Below are 12,107 nucleotides of genomic sequence, written 5' to 3'. Positions count from 1 at the left end.
GTAATCCCTTTTCTCAGTGCCTTGCAGTTTAATCACTTTTTGGCTATGTCAAGACATCCCTGGTGGTAATCCAGTAGACAACAGAATTCATGAAAAGGCCAAACTGCTATTTTGTTGACATCAGATGTGATAATTATCATCAGTTGATTTAGTATGTGGCCACCCTGCTGACGCTTATGGTGGAGGTTCACAAAGGACACTTTATTTCTTAGTCACCTACAGTATCACGTTGCATATCATCACTGCCTTGGGATTTAAAGGCCCTTGGATCAGTGTCAGACTCTGGGTGATACTGCAAAACCTTTGCTTAGTCAGACATGCAGTCTGTCATACAAATAGTGCAAGAGAACCTTGATTAGATGTAGAAACCAAACTCTTATAAACATATTTTGAGTCATGAAATATAAATAAAAAACCTGATATTAACGTACTTAATCTGTTTATGCTTTCTCAGAGATATTCTGAGTGTGAGATCTACACTCTCCGCAAAATTACAAGTATAGTTGCTGTTATTAGGTTTCAATGGGAATGTGATTTATGATATACAGCATATTATTGTAGATCCTACCAAAGTTTTCGTATTTTTGCATGTGCTCCATGCGCTACCATTGCTGGTAGTGTCACAAGAGCTGTTCAGTGTGTTGATATGTAAATAAATCCTGTTCGCCTGCGGGATGGATCAACTTCAACCTCCTTCTCGATCTGCCTGTCACTCACCAGCGAATGCACGCACCCACACGGCAGACGGCTACTCTGTCACAAGCATTAATACCCTGTATCTTTCTAAAAAAGGAGTTTAGGGGAGCTCCCTAACAAAAGCTGAATCTCAAAACAGTAATTATGTGAATATAGTAATTGCTACAGCTGTGTATAATGGTATTTAAAACAGGATTCATTTATCCGCCTGTCACACGGCTGGCTGAGTGGTGCCGTCAGATCCAGGAAATGAATAACACAGACAGATGAAATGAAATGATATGATGAAGGGCTTTGCTTGCGCCAGTTTATTGTAAAATAAAAAGGTTTTAACAAAACACAGGACATGGCACTTTAGCCAAAATAAACAGACAAACAAAACGAACAGACACTGACACACAGGGCCGAACACTAAACAAACACGTCCCGTGCTGCTCCTCCAGCTCCTCTCTCTCTCCCGTTCCTTCGCCCTGAACACGCCACCCCGAGTCAGTAAAACGTGCGTCTATATATACTATATATTACTAATTAATTATTCACTTGAATCCCAGCACGTGACTTAATTATGTGCAACCTCGTGCTCACATATTATATACTTTAAATGCACGTGAAGTGATGTGCCATCCTCGTGCCTAAATACAATTCTACATCTTAAATAACTCGTGCTGCACACACCCATTTATATCCCGTGCAGCCATCTCTATACACCAACATTAACACACCACACGCAACATACAACACAGAAATGCACACAGGGGCGGGGCACATTGCCACACCTTTTTACATATCTGCCCTTACTCTGGTCCCACCACAGTCGGATATGCTATTTAGAATGATACCTCAGCCTAGTGAGAGCCCTGGGTTGTGCTGTGACAATAGTGTCATCACTGGAGACTCCCCCCCTATTAGATTAGATGTCCGTAGTGTTTATAGACTCTGTTAGATGAAGAATAACCTGATTTCTTAAATGCTTATTTTAAAAATATTATTTTTAGAAAAATTTCAGTTTTAGAAATGCACTCAAACAATCCCAATACCTGTCTCCTGGATCTGTTCCAAGGGAAATTAGACTGTGTCAATGCACTGATTTCTTCAGGGAAAACATGTGCTACAATGATATTGTCGTGGACTGGTAGTGTAATTATTTTCTGGGGATATACACACACAGGAGGCTGTGTGGTCCAGTGGTTAAAGAAAAGGGCTTGTAACCAGGAGATCCCCGATTCAAATCCCACCTCAGCCACTGACTCATTGTGTGACTATAAGCAAGTCACTTAACCTCCTTGTGCTCCGTCTTTCGGGTGAGACGTAGTTGTAAGTGACTCTGCAGCTGATGCATAGTTGACACACCCTAGTCTCTATAAGTCGTCTTGGATAAAGGCATCTGCTAAATAAACAAATAATAAAAACTCTGTACTGTGTTTGCCTGAGAGTGATCTGTTTCTACCTGGTAAACCATCAATGCCATCTACAATGATTAAAGCAGAGTAGTTTCACACAACCTCCTCGCTTTCCTTACACCACAGCTTTTCTCTGCCAATCTGTGTTGATGGAATATGGGCTTCATGTCAGGTACCTGGAATGAATATATAAAAAATAAATCATTTAAAATGTCCATGATCATAACTTCTGGAGGTCTGGTTGTGCTGTAGCAATTTTACAGAATGGGCCTTTTCACAAAGCTTTCACTCATCAGTCTACAACACTCGTGAATAGCAAACTGTATTCAGTATTTTGATATTCATGGCATGCAGCATACATGCCAACAGTCCCTTACACATTTGTCGCGTGAATCTACTAATATAATTTCCAGTCGGACCTTGACGCATTTAAACTCCTTGGTTAGAGCAGAGACTGGTACCTGCAGTATTCCTTTACCATAAAGTCCCACTCTGCTGAGGCAGTGTGGAACTCCCAACCATTTCCTGACGTATGAACTGATTAAAACTTCCAGCTTCTCAACTGTTGTCAAAGAAACCTCGTACACAGTCAGTGGCCACAGCAGCCTTGGCAGTAGACCAAACTGAAAGCACCAGAGTTTCAGTTTGCCCAGTAAAGCGCTGCTGTCTATGCTCTTCAGCCCTTCCACTGCTTGTTGTCTAACCTCCCATACAAACTGTGTCCTTTAGATCCCTGTCATACTATTTCCCAAGACTTTTCACTGGCTTCTCAGACACTGTTGGTACTGCCTCACCATTAATGTTGAACCTTTTGTCTACTACTTTACCTTAAATTATAGATATGCTCCTTGATTTAGTGGGCTTGAATTCCATTCGTGCCCATTCGATGTTATTGGTTAATTTGCCCAATAACCGATTAGTGCAGGCTACTGTTGTAGTCATGGTTGTCATGTCATCCATGTATTCTCGAATTGGTGGTAGTCGCATTCCAGAAGCCAAGCGCTCTCCTCCCACTACCCATTTTGATGCCCTAATAATTACTTCCATTTCCATGGCAAAAGCCAGTGGAGTGGCCAAAACAAATAGACAAACAAACGGTGGACGAACCCCAAAACAAGTATCGTGCGAGTCCTCCCGCACAAGTAGCATTTGTTATTTTTTTTAAAGTTCACTCCCTACTTTCTCTCTCCCGTTCTCCACTCTCGAACACACAACCCGAGTGAGTGAAACGTGCACCTATATATACAATTGGGCCGGGATTCAATTACTAATTAATTATTCACTTGAATCCCAGGACGTGAACTAATCTGTGCACTCCCCGTGCTCACATACTAATACACATTTTATCTGCACGTAAAGTGTGCAATCCCTGTGCCTAAATACAACTATATAATTTAAAACACTTGTGCTACAAAACCCCACATTATATCCAGTGCACTTATACATACACCAGCAATAACACACTGCATACAACAGATAAACATAAAATACACAGGGGCTGTGCACACTGCCACACCTTCTCATACTGCTTCCACTCCCCATTGTAATGTCAAGCCACCAGCTTTTCCCAACTCCAATCCAAGGCTCTTGTATCTATTCTGTAGTCACACACTGCAATGCAACTACAGATAACCAAAGCTACTTTTCCATTGCCACATACCCCGTTCTGAACACCATTCTCGATGAACATGCTGAATCAATAACTTCCATCCCTTCCTTTACAGCAAGTTATTCTCATGGCAGGCTGAGTGGGCCCACTTTAAATTCTATGCCCAGGTTTCAGGTATAATGAAACACAGAAACGATGACTAGGCTCAAAAGCACAGTGCTCAGAAACAGCGCATCTCATCATGCACCTGATAATGGCAAAATTAAGCAGAGGAAACGTAGCACAACTAAACTGACACACTGGGACTTTATTGGTAGGGGTAGATTGATAGCTACTGTGGCAAAGATAATGAAACAAGTAAAATGAAACACGCTCAAAGATGAGAATCGGTGATGACATTAGCCTCCTAGTAAAATCAATCTTGATAAAGGTTAACTGCAAAGACATGTTAATCACAACATTTCAGTTAATGCAAATAACCTGAAAGCGGGTTTTTTCCCCAAAGGCCAGCTGCTATAGTGAGTATAATCTCACTGTAATTTCCCTTTAGCCTTTACAGTAATGATGATGAGTATCTCTTCTTGTAAATACTACAATAACATCTGATTAAAAATAAATACAAAAACTGCTGTTTATTTCAGCATCATAAAGGCAGTAATTTTGTTTGAGGTAAAGCAGAACCTGTCTACCTGGCGCCAGGACCAAAATACCGTTTTGGATTAGCCGGTTCACAACATTCTAGTGTATTGACCTTTTAAAATCTCTCTTACTTTATGATTGCATTTCTGGAAATGTGAACACAGGCTTCCCAGACATAATTACAAACATATATGACAGCAATACATTTCTTTCTGTATTTGTATGATCCTTGTGAGGTATTGCAACTCAAGGGGCTATCCATGCATGAACACCTTAAATAAAAAAAAAAAAGAGATCACTCAATTATCGATAAATTCTTTGTTTAATTTCATGTGTTCCAGCTGATTGGTTATTTATTTTTATACAACCCACATGGGCTTTAGAGCTTATTGCTTGTGCTACACTGATTAGGGCATCATTAAATGCATGCGGCAGGTTTGATTTACAGTTTCGCTTAAACCTCCATGCTTAGCAGAGCCCAGATTCGGAATATATATTCAAAGCATGTTTTTTTTTTTTTAATAATCAACTGTCAACTCCAAATGAAACTGTAATCTGAACCTGGGTTCTGGTGTCTATGAGAATAAGTTTACAGCAATGTAGCACAGCACACTTGATGCTAAATCTAATAAAAATGAATTCTAAATCGACAGCACAGACAGCACATGCAATGGATAATGATGGGAAAGTGGGTACAGTTGATGACGGGCAGTACTATGGTTTAATGGTACAGTGCTAAACAACCCAAAATGCTTGAATACTGGCAATCAGCTGTAATGGCAGCTTAAGAGTTTAAAAAAAAATCCTGCATTTGCCACCAGATGTTGGATCTAGCTGCTAGTATCTGGAGGTGAATTTCCTGGCTGAAATGAGGAGTACCAGTCAAACATCTGCTTACAATGTGTAGCCTGGCTAAATAAAGCCACTGCTCCAGATTCAGAGGCACCCAGCAGGATCTTCATTGGGGACCACAGGTGAAGACCAGATGTCAGACTATAACAGCAGAAATTAAATAGATACACATGCCAATACAATACTATTGTTGATTATGCAAGCAATTGTACATGCCCCTGTGGAAGGGTGGTGGGCAATTCACTGACACACAAGGGAAACAGAAGTTTTATTTGAAAACACCGCACTGGTGCCCAGTTTAATTATTTTGTATATTTTCTTTTAGCCCGCAGAGGGCGCTGTTGTCCGCGGCCTGAGTACTTGCAACGGTAAACAGGACCACAGAAATACCAATACTGGTAAACAGTTAAATGCTGGCACACTCACAGGTGCTCTGAAATAATAAATAACAAAAGGCGAAAGAAAAGGGAAAATAAAACACAGTAATAAAAATACAAAATAAAGGTGCTGCTTACGCAGTACCCCCACTGCCGCTAAGCCGGTCAGCTCAGGGCTCCGTCCTACACTGTTATGCACTGTACACTGGGGTGGCCAAGGTTCCCCTTCTACTCATACACGTTCCCTTGGATACGTAACAATTTATTTTCTATATTATTTTCTTTGTCTAGGCTGGCTGTCTTCCTCAGCCGTGCTTGCCTATTTTGGTCGCTCGCTCCAACCACTGGCATTCCTGCCTGGTCTATGTTTACACTGTCCTTCTCAGCCAGCGTCTCTGTGTATTCCCAATCACGGCCACCTGAATGCATAAACAAGCGCAGTACTTATGCGCCGAGCAATCCCCCAAGGCCTGCCTCTCAGCCACTCAGAGAGAGGGAAAGCCAACACACTCTCTCCCCACCTCTCCGTTTCATCACCATGACTGACAGGCGGATCTTACGAGGCTGCTGCCCCCTTCCTGCAGTACCACGCATGCGCCAGATAGTCAGCACAGATCTCTCTCCCCCTCCCTGTTACAGCCCCATATTCAAACTGGGTAACATACATAAATGTATACTTAATTGGCATACATTCTGTAAGTTTAGTAATAGGATCATCTTATGAGCACACAATGAATATGTCTGGCTTGATAATTGTGTGGTGAGAAAATCTGCTCAATAAACACATTAAAAAATCCCATTCTAGGAGGTCCACATACTTTAGTAGATGACAGTTGTCCAGGAGAAACACAATAACTTGACTGCATTAGAATAAATTTAAAAAAAGCAGGCTGCATTATGATGTATTATCATCATTTAGGGATTCAATTTAAAATATGTACTGTAATTTTGGAAGATGTGAGCAAAGGTATAGTTGTTATGTGCATCTCAATCCTTTCTATTAACAATAAGATAATATGACAATGATTTCATTCAATTGGCACTAATTTTGTTTATCAACTGCTCATAACTAGGTAATCAATATGTTATTATCAATTCAAGTGCAGGACCCAACTTGATGTTTTTATTAACTTTTTCAAACCACATACTTTTTCATAGTTTATAAAAGGTTGGTATATATTTGCTAACCATCAAGACAACATGTTAGTAAGCTAGTTGTTAACAGTGAATAAACAAAAAAATGGGTGTTAAGATGAAGATCGACATAGTACTTTCACCTAAGCCTTCTTTTGTGACAGCTGTACTCTCTGTATTCCTTAAAGCTAACATCATGCAGACTGTATTGTTTTTAGTACTACTACTGCTATTATTTTACTCTTGTGACATGAAATTACAGCACAGGAATGGTTTTGTAATTGAGGAGCCACAAACTGTTTGTTTTTCCTCAGATCAGGCATTTCATGCATTTTATGTTTTTCACACAAAACCAGCACTGACATCACATCAAATTAAACACAAACGTACACCACCACCATTAACATTGGTTTTATTTATTTTGGGGATTGCCATATCTGCATCTTCAGGAAGAAGATGGTTTGCTTATTTTATCAACTGTGGGGGCTGTGTATCTCTACAATGTGACAAACGTACAGACGTGCTCAAATTTGTTGGTACCCCTGTTGGTCTGCACCTGTTAACAGGTAGTTTGGCCCACTCTTCCTGAGCAAACTGCTCCAGCTGTCTCAGGTTTGATGGGTGCCTTCTCCAGACTGCAAGTTTCAGCTCTTTCCATAGATGTTCGATAGGATTCAGATCAGGACTCATAGAAGGCTACTTCAGAATAGTCCAATGTTTTGTTCTTATCCATTCTTGGGTGCTTTTAGCTGTGTGTTTTGGGTCATTATCCTGTTGGAGGACCCATGACCTGCGACTGAGACAGAGCTTTCTGACACTGGGCAGTACGTTTCGCTCCAGAATGCCTTGATAGTCTTGAGATTTCATTGTGCCCTGCACAGATTCAAGGCACCCTGTGCCAGGCGCAGCAAAGCAGCCCCAAAACATAACCGAGCCTCCTCCATGTTTCACTGTAGGTATGGTGTTCTTTTCTTTGAAAGCTTCATTTTTTCGTCTGTGAACATAGAGCTGATGTGACTTGCCAAAAAGCTCCAGTTTTGACTCATCTGACCAAAGAACATTCTCCCAGAAGGATTGTGGCTTGTCAATATGCATTTTAGCAAATTCCAGTCTGGCTTTTTTATGTTTTTCTTTCAAAAGTGGAGTCCTCCTGGGTCTTCATCCATGGAGCCCACTTTCGCTCAAAAAGCGACGGATAGTGCGATCAGAAACTGACGTACCTTCACCTTGGAGTTCAGCTTGTATCTCTTTGGCAGTTATCCTTGGTTCTTTTTCTACCATTCGCACTATCCTTCTGTTCAATCTGTCGATTTTCCTCTTGCGGCCGCGCCCAGGGAGGTTGGCTACAGTTCCATGGACCTTAAACTTCTTAATAATATTTGCAACTGTTGTCACAGGAACATCAAGCTGCTTGGAGATGGTCTTGTAGCCTTTACCTTTACCATGCTTGTCTATTATTTTCTTTCTGATCTCCTCAGACAACTCTCTCCTTTGCTTTCTCTGGTCCATGTTCAGTGTGGTACACACAATGATACCAAACAGCACAGTGACTACTTTTCTCCATTTAAATAGGCTGAATGACTGATTACAAGATTGGAGACATGTGTGATACTAATTAAAGAAACTAATTAGTTTGAAATATCACTATAATCCAATTATTTATTATCTTTTCTAAGGGGTACCAACAAATGTGTCCAGGCCATTTTAGAATATCTTTGTAGAATAAGCAATAATTCATCTCTTTTCACAGCTTCTTTGCTTTATTCTATGACATACCAAAGGCATGCAAGTATACATGATAAAATAGCTTTTAATTTCATCACTTTTCAGGAGGAATGAAGCATTATTTCAATGAGCTGTAAGGGTACCAACAAATTTGAGCACGTCTGTATATGAAGAATACATCTTAGAAACAGGCAGCATCAGTTTTTTATGAAAGTATTCATTTACATTTGTTACCATCATATTTTGAATGTAGGTCATAGTACACCCAGCTTGAACGCAAGCTTGTTAAATGAAGGCTATACTGTATCTTGGTACATTTTTCTATGAAGTTCATTTTGAGAAGAATACAGACAACTATGAAAACGGTATAATTTCTTTTCAAGTATGATAATTAAATGACATCCCAGAGGGATGAGAATCGAAAGTTTCACAGCAGTAAAACAGGCCAATTCAATCAGTTAGTTCTTGCAATGGTCTGTATACGATAGCCCAATTACTGTATCATTGACAGTGTGGCATTGTAAGTGACAGACGTGTAAGGATGAAGAAATGCTAATTAGCACAATAGAAATACTCTTTAAATACTCTCTCTGTCAGCTTTGTTTCTTTTATACTTTTAAATTTTGAAAGAGAAATGCAAATGTAATTTCATTCTAAAATGTAATTTATGATAAATACATTCAGTCTGAAGATCCTGCTTCTGGCTGCAAAATGGCTAAATCATGTGATTGGAGTACTTATTGAGGACTATTGAATACAGGATTTACAGTATATTGCTACATCTGAGAAATAGGCTGGGCAGCTGAGAATATTGGTAGCATCTCTAGTCAATGACAAAGGCAAGTTTCTGTAAAGTACAACAGTGGCACCTTGGGCCCTTTCACTCCAGGTCTTCACATGTACCTGCATGGACCTCTCATAACTACATTTCCCATCATCCTGCTGCTCACATATGTAACTGAGATGGATTTACCAGTGAGCAGGAGGATTATGGGAAATGTAATTCTGAGAGGTCCATGCAGTTACATGTGAAGCCATCTTGAGGCAAGGAAATAGGGAATGCAATTTAAAAGTTTTAAAAAAGTGGTCAAAATGTAAAAAAGATAAAAATAAAACAATACACACACCTTACGTAAACAGTTGTAGCAACACATGGGAACATGTAACACAATAAAATAAAAAGGTCCTTATGTACCCTTTAAGATGCCTTTGAATAGAGACCTGTACAGATCAAATAAAGTTGAACTGCATTCATTGAATGATGATGAAGCTACTTCTGTGAATAATTTAGCATTTGCGAAATAGCAAAAGCATTGTTGAGGTGTAGCGGTGCCAGATTGTATTTGCTGTCTGAATAATGTATAAAGTGGTTTGCTGCACACAGTAGCAGGGTCCTGCAGCACGAAATGCAAAGTCTTCTTTTTCAAATTGTTTTCCTTCTAACATGAGCTTTGATATTGTGTGAACATGCATTGAAATTAATCCTCGCCATTGAATGGTTTAATTTTTTTTTTTAATTTTTAATGCTTATGTGGTACTGATGCGGTGCAATGATAACTGCAACCAGGTTGAATCTGTTTAATATTTTAAATATAGAACCTATTTTAGAACTGGTATTATTGAACTAAACTCCTGCTAAACCCACTCCTGTTGAGTTCAATATCAGCCATTAATATACACAGGTATCCTCTTGGTCTTAAGGTAGCTTGCAAAATCATATTAAATCTGGGGCTTTGAGCCTAATTTGTTACCAGTATTTTAGGGTTCTAAATCAATCATTTATCTCTGTCTGAGTTTTTTTTATTTGCTTTCTTGAAGAAAATAATGTATGAGAAGGAGCTTCTGTGGTCAAAAAAAAAGATTGCACTGCTGAAAAATAAGAATTTGTTATCCTCTATAAATAAAATATAATTAATTCCATTCATTTTTGCCCTCAATACTCAGTGGTAGAGTGAGTAGCATTAACAACTGTCAGAACAGTTTCACGAGATATCAAAATGTATGTATTTATTCATTTTTGGTTGTTATATATATATCATGTGATAGACTTGTCCAGAGAATCACAGCAAATGTAAAATGTCCAGGTGCTCTAAGAACACATAAAAAAACCTCAACACTAAGAAGTCCCTTTTCTCATATCATACCAGCAGATACTACTCATCCTTGATGATTGATTCCTACAAACACATACAAAATAATACTGTGTTTATTATATTAGTCTTCAGTGGAAGACCTGAGTCAGAATATTATTCCCTAATGACAAAGATATCATGCAACATTACTGTTGTGAGCCAGACACCTTCATATATTGAATATATTGAAGTTTTAGTCTTTTTGGTATATGACCCCATAACCTATACCCAGGAAATTCACCTGGATTGAATTACCCACTTATTTTAGGTATCACGGGATAACCACAGGTAGGTGGTTGAGGAAATCCTGTATGATTCCTCACTTCTGTAAAATGTTCTAAAAAATGACTGTGGCTTATCACAATGGGGGTTAGGTTGCTCCAATTAAGTTGTCAAAGTTTAAGATACTGCCTTCATAAGTTTATCAGTTTTACCTTGGTTTTGGTTTAGGGCAGCAGTGTGGAGTAGTGGTTAGGGCTCTGGACTCTTGACCGGAGAGTCGTGGGTTCAGTCCCAGGTGGGGGACACTGCTGCTGTACCCTTGAGCAAAGTACTTTACCTACATTGCTCCAGTAAAAACCCAACTGTATAAATGGGTAATTGTGTGTAAAAAATAATGTAATTGTATGTAAAAATAATGTGATATCTTGTAACAATTGCAAGTCGCCCTGGATAAGAGTATCTGCTAAGAAATAAATAATAATAAATGACCTTCAACAGTGGAACAACCACAACAAATTCCCCATAAACAAAAGTTCAACTAGAAAGCAACACAAACACATCTATCACACCACTCAATGATCTTTCAAATGTGACATTTCCACAAGGCACATGGAAGCCTGCGTGCATGTATTGTTTTTGTCTCTTTCCTTGAGATCTCCTCCAATAAAGAATCTAGGGATGAGTCAATGAATTCCACCATGGGCGTTCTATAAAAATATATATATATATGCTTAAGGAATTTATTTTAAGTTTGTTGACAAAAATGAACTTGACAAGACAGCCAGACAAAACAGGCCTGCACTGATACATGCTTTTTGTGTCAGTTTGCTTCCATTGGGATTTGATTAGCAATGGAGCAATAGTCCCTGAAGGGAAATTAAGTAAAAAAGAACAGTATGGTCAAGCAATGCCCAACTGGATTAGCATCACTTTATCCAGTAAGCACCCCCCTCCCTTCATCACAGTATATAAAGAAACATTTCTATCTGAATTTGTACACTTGTTGTATAACTTGGCAGTAGTTAGGAGATAATGTATCTTCAAATGTCATTTTTTAATAGTGAGTCTTAACCCTTTCACTGCCACACAAACCTTCCATTAATGAATGATATTTGTGAATGTGAGATGACTGCTTTTGCAGTCTTTGAGGTTTGCAATTAAACAATTTATATTACTAACATTGGCCTTCACAAAATGTGAGTGTGCATGTGTGTCAGTTTGAATGTTGTCTCAGCACCGTAACTCCCCTACCGATCAGAAGGACTGAAGACCAGACGGCCTCTGTTCCTGCTGTCAAACCCCTAAAACCACAAATCTACTG

The sequence above is a fragment of the Acipenser ruthenus genome, chromosome 9 (genome assembly GCF_902713425.1).
Source record: "Acipenser ruthenus chromosome 9, fAciRut3.2 maternal haplotype, whole genome shotgun sequence".
Lineage (NCBI taxonomy): Eukaryota > Metazoa > Chordata > Actinopteri > Acipenseriformes > Acipenseridae > Acipenser > Acipenser ruthenus.
Note: the sequence above shows the minus strand (reverse complement) of the source record.